General features: G+C 38.6%; 1 long non-coding RNA gene across 1 annotated transcript in view; it reads left to right on the top strand.

The window, feature by feature from the left end:
• Positions 1-7406: 7406 nt before the first annotated feature.
• LOC135104869 (uncharacterized) overlaps positions 7407-8895 on the top strand; it is a 146206-nt gene continuing 144717 nt past the window's right edge. The window contains exon 1 of the long non-coding RNA XR_010270576.1: positions 7407-7631. This is a non-coding gene — a long non-coding RNA (uncharacterized LOC135104869). The remainder of the gene's footprint in view (positions 7632-8895) is intronic.

Below are 8895 nucleotides of genomic sequence, written 5' to 3'. Positions count from 1 at the left end.
TTCATTCTTTCTTCACTTCCTTTCCTTTTTTTTTTTTTTTTATGTGAAGTAATTGCATGATTTATATTTTATAACAAGCAAATTATGTATTTTCTGATGTATTTTCTTGGGTAATATTATCATGGAGACAAATATAATATTATGTTATATGTATTAATGAATATTTTAAATCATCTTGTTATGAAGAAAAATGTTAAAAGAAAGTATTATCAGGTAATACGACGACACTGTTCAAAAGAAAACGGTACATTCATAGAAAACGAAGGAATGTACCACGCAACTATTGTCATTACCATTATTATCATTATTACGCAAATTTCTCTCCAGTATTGTATATGTATTGTGTCCCAGTGACCTTGTTTGGAATGAGTATTGACCCAGTACTTGTTATTTTACGTAGGTATGGATTCTGGTTACAAGAGAGAGGGAGTGATGTCTGTCTTTGTGTGTGTGTGTGTGTGTGTGTGTGTGTGTGTGTGTGTGTGTGTGTTGATGTATAATGAATGAGATGAGGATACATTGCAGCGTGTGTGGGTGTGCGTGGGTGGGTGGATGGGTGGGGGTGGTGGTGGGGGCCCAGGGGCTTCACGAGACATCCACACGATAACAACCTGTTCCCCACAGCGCCACACACCACACTCACCACACCCTCCGCTAAACAAGGCCAGCCACACCTTCCCTGCCACACGTAACCTAACCTAACCTTACTTTATCTAACAACCATATCTTACTTTAACCTAACAACCATATCTTGCCTAACCTAACGTTACCTTACCTCACCTAACCTAACTTTACTAAACCTAACCCAATCTTACTTTATCTTATCTTACCTGACATCACACCGCAACGCCACGAACATACACACATACACACACACTCCTTTACCACCACCACCGCCGCCACCACCGCCACCGCCTTGTTAGCGAGAAAACTCTGATATGTCACGTCATATGACCTCAGTCGCAATAATGTTAGGTCAGGTCAGGCCAGGTCACCGCCGCGTGTGACCTTGACCTGACTGACTTTTAAATACCCTTCTATTATAAAGTGCTGCACGAAAACTCTCATCTATCTCTTTTATATAAACCACGAGGACGTTTTGAGTGAGGACAAAGTGAAAACTATAATATTACTACGGTGTTTAGCAATGACGGTGATTGTTGGAAGTATTTATTACACAGACGATTCAGTAAATGTATGTACGCGTTTTTTATATAACCAGTTCAGCTTCATGTGGTCCGTATAAGTACGTCGTGTAAAATATTAATAATTGTTTGCACCTGCGGTCTCTCTCGCGCGCCTGCCAATCCCTTCCTTGGTTCAATACATTGCTGCCTCGTTTTCTGTGCGGGTGTCATAGAAAGCGGGCAGTCGTCAGCACAAACCCTGCTAAAAAGTGCCATCCATTCGGTCTTTATTAAGGAGATATGGGCTCTCTATCAGTTGAAGCATATACTCTTATGTATTTATTTATTTTTTTCATGTTTATAACCAATCTTTCCTAACCCTAACTAAACTTTAACGTATATTTTCCTGTTCTATCCTAACCTTCTCAAACGAATTTACATTAGTCCCACCTTACCTTTCCAAACCTGCCATAACTGAACATGACCTGTCTTAACCAGCCATACCCTAACTTCTTTTTGCGAACTGAACTCTAACCTAACCTACCCCACCCTTCATTAATCTAAACCTATCCTGTCCTAATCTTCTTTGACCGAACTTAAACCTAATTAATCTAGATCATTGCGTCGTAATCTTTTAAAGCTATATTAAAACTAACCTAATCAATCTTATCTTGAACTTTCACGGACTTAAACCTTACTTATCCTATCCTAACCTGTTACAGACGCAAACCTAAACTTTTTAAACTCAGACCTAACCTTACTTGACTCCCTCCCCTAAAGGCAAAAGAAGAGCCCACATCTCCTTAATAACATCCATCCATTCTACAGACATCCAGTAATATTAATCCACAACTGCCCAGTGGTATAGTCGCGGTCACGTCTGAAAGCTGCATCATCGTACTTTGGCAACCTTCCCTCCAACACACTTCGAAACTGTGTATGCGTTACGCTTTAGGAAGTACTTATCACTCTTAATATATACAGGCATCATTGACGAATACCGCTACTTTTAGTCCATTTCAAGTTTCAAATGAAATGATAAATGCTGCCTGTGTATGTTAGTGTTAAGTGTTCGTAAAGCGTACCGCATGCACGGGTTCGGACACAGTGTTACCGGGGGAGGCTACCCGAGTACGATGACGCAAACTTGTCCCGTATTCAGAAACGCTCTGCTTTCTCACCACGACTATTTTCAAAGGCCACAGAGATAATTAGCCGGGTTCTCAAGAGTGTTTCTCCTGTTTATAATGCAGTAATCTTGTTAATCTACCACTACAACCTTAAAAACACACTTGAAAACCCGTGTCACTTCAACTAAAGCCTTTTGAATGTAGTGGAGATGTGGCGCGGAAGTGTTTCAGAATATGGTTTCTTCAGTCCCCGTGACCAAGACTTGTACCCGCGTCCCAGTGCTGGCCGCTTCACACAGGGCGCGGGAAGGGGCAGCGGGTATGAGGTGTACAGAAGTGGTCCTCCCAAGCTGATGCGATGGGCTGCCAACACAAGGAAGTGAAGTATATAATTATGATAAACGTGGGTGAACGTGCAGCTTCCGATACTCAACTGTCTCGGGAGGAATAAGTGTACATGTTTATTTTATTTATTTATCATTTATTACTATTATTTTATTATATTTTAGGGGGGGATAAATTTTAGTGTTTTCTTACACCATTTTGCTCGTAAGTTTGTGTTGTTGTTAGTATTGTTTTTAAAAACGTATTTCACACTTTTAATGAACTAACAAAGCCACTTCGAACTCAGTAATTTGTGACTACTCTTTTATTTTATTTTATTTTATTTTATGTGAAGGGACCCGGCCAAGAGCTCATACACAAAAAGGAGAGGGAAAAGAACATAAATTTGTTATTCCCCGATCTCCTGCTCCCTTAAAAAAAAAAATAATAATAATAATAAATAAATAAATAAATAAATAAATAAATAAAACAAATAAGATACGCACAGAAGGTATAACAACACTGCATCAGTCTCTCGTAAAGTAACCAATGCAACTTTACGAGAGTGTTGGCAGCGATGTTCGTTACGAAATGATTTACCAAGTGGAGGTTTCACAAGTGCTCTCCTGAATCCTGATCCAGAGCAATAATGTGGAGTAAAGCATCACGTGGCCCAGCAGTCCATACTGTACGACGCTTTGTTCTCTGGTCAGGACTTTTTTGAAACGTCACAGAATTAGTCGGGTTTTCTGGAGTGTTTTTTTTTATTTTATTTTTTTTTTTTATTCATGCTCTCGAATTCTTGTAAAACTATTACTAGAATCAAGAAAACATCCTTAAAATTTCAATAACTTCCACCAAAACCTATCAAATCATTAATAGAATCTTAAAAACACTATTCAAAACTCCATAAACTTTTACTGGAGCCTGTTGAAGTATTACTAGAATCATGTAAACCCTCTTGAAAACTCCATAACCACAAGAGCTCTGCCACCTTGTCAGAACCACGAACACTCAAATAACTTCATCAGAGCATTTTAACATCATTAAAATAATAAAAAAATAAATAAATAAAAAAACTCCAGTAACATCCACTTGACTAGAATCTGATGAAAATAACCGAGATGAGAGAGACAGAAGTCCTTAAGAGCATGATGAAGCAAATCGAACTTAAGAGCAAAATGGCATATGTTAGTAGGGATATTTTAGATACGAGAACAAACCAGTGCACTTATGTCATGTTTCCCTGGATCTCTAGGTGTTGGAAGCTGCACCTCGACCCTCAAGATGTATATGGTTACTAATGGTTTCAATATTTACACACTGTTTTTGTATCATGTAGTTATGTGTAGATATGTACATAGGAAGCATCTATTGTGTCGGTGTTGTAATGTACATACTACTACTACTACTACTACTACTACTACTACTACTACTACTACTACTACTACTACTACTACTACTACTACTACTACTACTACTACTACTACTACTACTACTACTACAACGACTACTACCACCACCACCACCACCATCACCATCACTACTACTACTACTACTACTACTACTACTACTACTACTACTACTAGTCACTATCTTATTTATATATATATATATATATATATATATATATATATATATATATATATATATATATATATATATATATATATATATATATATATATATATATATATATATATAGTTTTTTCTTGGTATGTATTTGTCCATTATCCATTACTCTCTCTCTCTCTCTCTCTCTCTCTCTCTCTCTCTCTCTCTCTCTCTCTCTCTCTCTCTCTCTCTCTCTCTCTCTCTCTCTCTCTCTCTCTCTCTCTCTCTCTCTCTGTTTCGTTTTATTTTACTTTTAAAAGTTTTCTACTTCAGGCATTCAGTATTCAACTTTTCTAAAGTACTCATTCAAATTTTAATACTTTTTATATACTAATTACCTCACTTTTCTCATTTATCAGTGTACATACATACTCATCAAAATAAACAAATAAATAAAAAAAATATATATATATGAACAAAAATAACACTGCATGAATATTTATTACTTTTCATAATAAATATAACAAAAAAATAAATGCAGGTAATCATATTATTTTGTTTAAGAAATGCATTGTATAAAAAAAAGATTATAGTGAAATATGTAAAAGTGAACCGTCACCCCACTTTTTTCACCCTTTAATGAATGAAAGAGAGAGGGAGAAAGAAGTGCGCCTTTTATGGCAACTGTTTCCTTGACGCGCGGTGGCGTGAGGGCAGGTCAGCAAAGGTCACGGCAGGCAGGCAGGCAGGCAGGCAGGCAGGGTCACCAGGCAGTGTGCACGGTGCCCTTCGGGAGGTGTGGGTGTATGTACATAAAGTATATACATATAAGAAATACATAATTATATTTATAACGAAATGTGCGTTTTATTGACCATAGAGTTTACGTGTCTGTGTGTGTGTGTGTGTGTGTGTGTGTGTGTGTGTGTGTGTGTGTGGAGAGAGAGAGAGAGAGAGAGAGAGAGAGAGAGAGAGAGAGAGAGAGAGAGAGAGAGAGAGAGAGAGAGAGAGAGAGAGAGAGAGAGAGAGAGAGAGAGAGAGAGAGAGAGTTTTGTGACGCCATAATAGCATCACAACGCGTCAGAGAGAGAGAGAGAGAGAGAGAGAGAGAGAGAGAGAGAGAGAGAGAGAGAGAGAGAGAGAGAGAAAGAGAGAGAGAGAGAGTGTTTTGTGACGCCATAATAGCATCACAACGCGTCAGAGAGAGAGAGAGAGAGAGAGAGAGAGAGAGAGAGAGAGAGAGAGAGAGATTCAATACCCACTACTACAGTGCACGAGGAGGAAGAAGCATCAAATCAAGCTAGTAACATGTTTTGGTCGCCATCAGTGAGTGCAAGCCGAGGACGACAACCAACGAATCCAGAAGGTAAGCTAACACATTCCCTGACATGCCTCCCCCACAGTAACGTTCTCAGTAACATTCATCGTCTCCCTGGAACGCAGCATCACTAAAGCTACCGTCATTGCATTTTTTTTGTTTTGTTTTCTTCCTTGGTGCATTTTTTTTTTCTTCTCTCTTCCCTTATTTTTCGTTTTATGAATTAACAAGTTTAGCGAGTACAAAAAGCTGGATTACAAATGATTGATGTGAAGGTGGGGATAAGAGAAGGTCAGGAATTAAGTGCGTAAAAAAAAAAAAGATACAGAGGAAAATAAAGTGTTTTAATAGGTGATGTTAAAACTATTATCAAATTCCCCAGCTAGAATCACTGAAAAATTCCTTGAAAAAACAACTCCAGTATCTTCCACTAGAGGTGTTGCACAATCCAGTACAGCCTAGTCTGGTATGGTGGTTCTGAGATTTGCCCTTTGTGTCTGCTCGTAACCTCTCTCTTCTTTTTTTCTTCTTTTTTTCTTTTTCTTTTTTTAACGTCAAGAATTCTGGGCAGGAATAAAAAAAAAAAGATTGGGAGGAAGGGATAAAAAGCTCAATTGGCCCATTTTAGATCCAAATGTTTCTGTTTTTGTTGTTTGGTGTCTGCTTCTTTTTAGGCTGGTAGATCTTCGTAGTTTAGTTTATTTTCTACAGTATATTTCCTGATTTATATTACTTACCATCTTTTCTATATCGTGTTCATATAACTCAAAGAATTTCCTAAATATTCAAGTGCTTAGGCGTGTCTCAATATTACACGTATCAAACCTTCCTCGTCATTGGTAATTAACTCTCTGGGCAGTTAACTGGGTAACTAATCAGTGAACCAACCCATCAACTGAGTGTGGCGCCTTGTCATTGCACCTCGCCACCCTTGCTGACCACTACGCCACCAGCCTCAGTTTAGTCTCAAACTGCTTAACAGCCCTCGTCACCGCATTCCTGTTTTATCATTATCAGTAAAAGCTAACACACCAGCTAACTTTATCCTAACATTTTCCCCACTACCTAGCAAACCAAGACGTGAAGGGAGCAAAGGCGTTCTCAGTATATACATCTTGGGAATCATCGGCCATACTTCTGCCACGAATCAGCCGAGGCATCACCGGCGCAGCTAGCTCCGACATCTCTTCTCAAAGGCGCCGCTGTGGTTTGTATATCAACTTAAGTCTGTTCGTTCTGTCTGTTATATTTAGCTGATGAAACTCTCAAGGATCTGAAAACTTTATTCATTATAACTGTAGTTGGACTATTTGAATCATGTTAAAGTAAGTAAATGAATGAATGAATAAATAAATAAATAAATAAGACCGTGGTATAAAATGAAGGATTCGAAGATTCAAGCTTTCTTAAAGTTTGCATCTGATGCTTCTTTATATAGGAAAAAAAAGAAGGAAGGGGAAGGAAGAGGAAAATAAAGTATTGAGAAGGATAAAAACAAGTAAAGGAAAGAACAGTATAGGAAGGAAGTTTTTACATTACGTAGGTCACATGCGTAAGCTAGCCTAGCCTATCTTGCCATACATATTTTGATCCTGAAGGTGAATGAAAACTGAAATAAAATAGTTGTGTGAGTTTCAGAAAATTATAATATGGAGATGTTCTTTTGTATTTATTGTACTACATTTATTATGAAGGGCAAATTTAAGCCCAGAGAAAAAAAAAATACACTTCGATCCTGAATTAAAACTTTTCCGGCGTGTCAGCCGTCAGTGTAGGAAAATTATGCTACTGAGAAAGGTTTATTTCCATTTACATTACATTATGATAAACAAACTTAGCAAGGAGAAACGCATGTTACAAAAGTTTATGGAGGAAAACTGTCATGATGTAGAAAGTTTACGAGTAGCCGAGACGAAACCACCGCCCGCTAACGCTGTCAGTCCACGTGTATGTGTTACGTTCGTCCCGTGAATGTGGACACGTGCCTTGCAATATTATCGTGTTTGCACTTTGTACACTGTGTGTTGGGAACATTTGAGGACGTGAACTTTATTTTTAGAGTGCCGTGCGTGAGTGCAGTGGTGGGGGAGTGTGGTGGCGAGACAGTAGCCGTGGAAAGCAGGAGACAGAATAAAGAAGACAGCAGTCCGCCGCAGCACTCCGCTCCGCCATCAACAGGTGAGCCGCCGCCACGCCTCCCCTTCCCCTCCCCAAGCCTCATCCTGCCTCGCCCTGACTTGACCCTATCTTGTGTTACTTTACCCTAATTTTCCTTACCATACTTTACTTTCCCTTAATTTTTCTTACCATGCTTTACTTTCCCTTACCTTGTCTTGCCTTACCTTACGCGAACTTACGCGAACTTGTCTTTCCTTACCGTATCTTACTGACTTTTACATTTCCTTGCCTTAAAATCCCTGTCCTAGCTTACCTTGCCTTGCCTTGTCATGCTTAATTTGTCTTACTTTATTTTCACCTAACCTTATCATACTGTACTGTACCTTAACTTACCTTATCTCACCTTGCCTTACCTTACTTCATTCTACTTCATCTCACCTCACTTCACCTCACCTCATCTCACCTCATGTTAATTCATCTCACCTCACTTCACCTCACCTCACCTCACCTCGTGTTACTTCATCTCACCACTTCACCTCACCTCACCTCATGTTACTTCATCTCGCCTCATTTTACCTGATCTCACCTCACCTTATTTTACCGATTGTTTACCTGCTCCTGAGCTTCTGGTAACTCCTTGATAAACTCTGCTCAATTAAGTAGTTAGTATTTCCTTGACAAAACAGTCTTGTGATATAAAAAATGGATTAGGGATGGGAAAATTTAAATATTAATGGTATACTGTTATATTGTAGGATCAGCCAATATTTTTTTAAGCTTTATTGTAGGACTAGTTTTTTTTTTTTTTGTGGGGAGTTTGACAGATTGTAATTGGTTACATATGATTGGGATTGGAAGTACTCTGAATAGTGAGGTGCAAGACACAGGCACAGTCATACCAATGTGCTGTGTATTGCGTGAAAGAGCTGATATACACAGTTGCTGTATTTACCTTGGGAGAATTCCAGCCACAGTCAGATTAACATATAGTGTCTTGTCTTGTAAACCTCTCTTTTCCCTTGGTGGAGAGCTCCCTTGACACAGAATTGGTAGAGTAGATCCCTGTCAGAAGAAGTGTTCTTTCAGTAATGAATTTGCCAAAACTGCAGTGTATTGGAGGCTTTGAACGAATGGCAGTTTTATAATTTAAGCTTTTTTTTTATTGGTTTAGTAAGGCAATGACAGAGAGAGAGAGAGAGAGAGAGAGAGAGAGAAAAAATGTTATCTTTTGCAGTCTATCTTTATGTTTTCTGGAGCATTTTTTGCCTTTATATTGGCCATAGTTTTCAGCCCTGATGTCTTGTGGGTATCACAGAACCATATA

Source organism: Scylla paramamosain, chromosome 11, assembly GCF_035594125.1.
Source record: "Scylla paramamosain isolate STU-SP2022 chromosome 11, ASM3559412v1, whole genome shotgun sequence".
Lineage (NCBI taxonomy): Eukaryota > Metazoa > Arthropoda > Malacostraca > Decapoda > Portunidae > Scylla > Scylla paramamosain.
The sequence above is the reverse complement of the archived record's forward strand: the minus strand, read 5'-3'. Positions and strand labels throughout refer to the sequence as shown.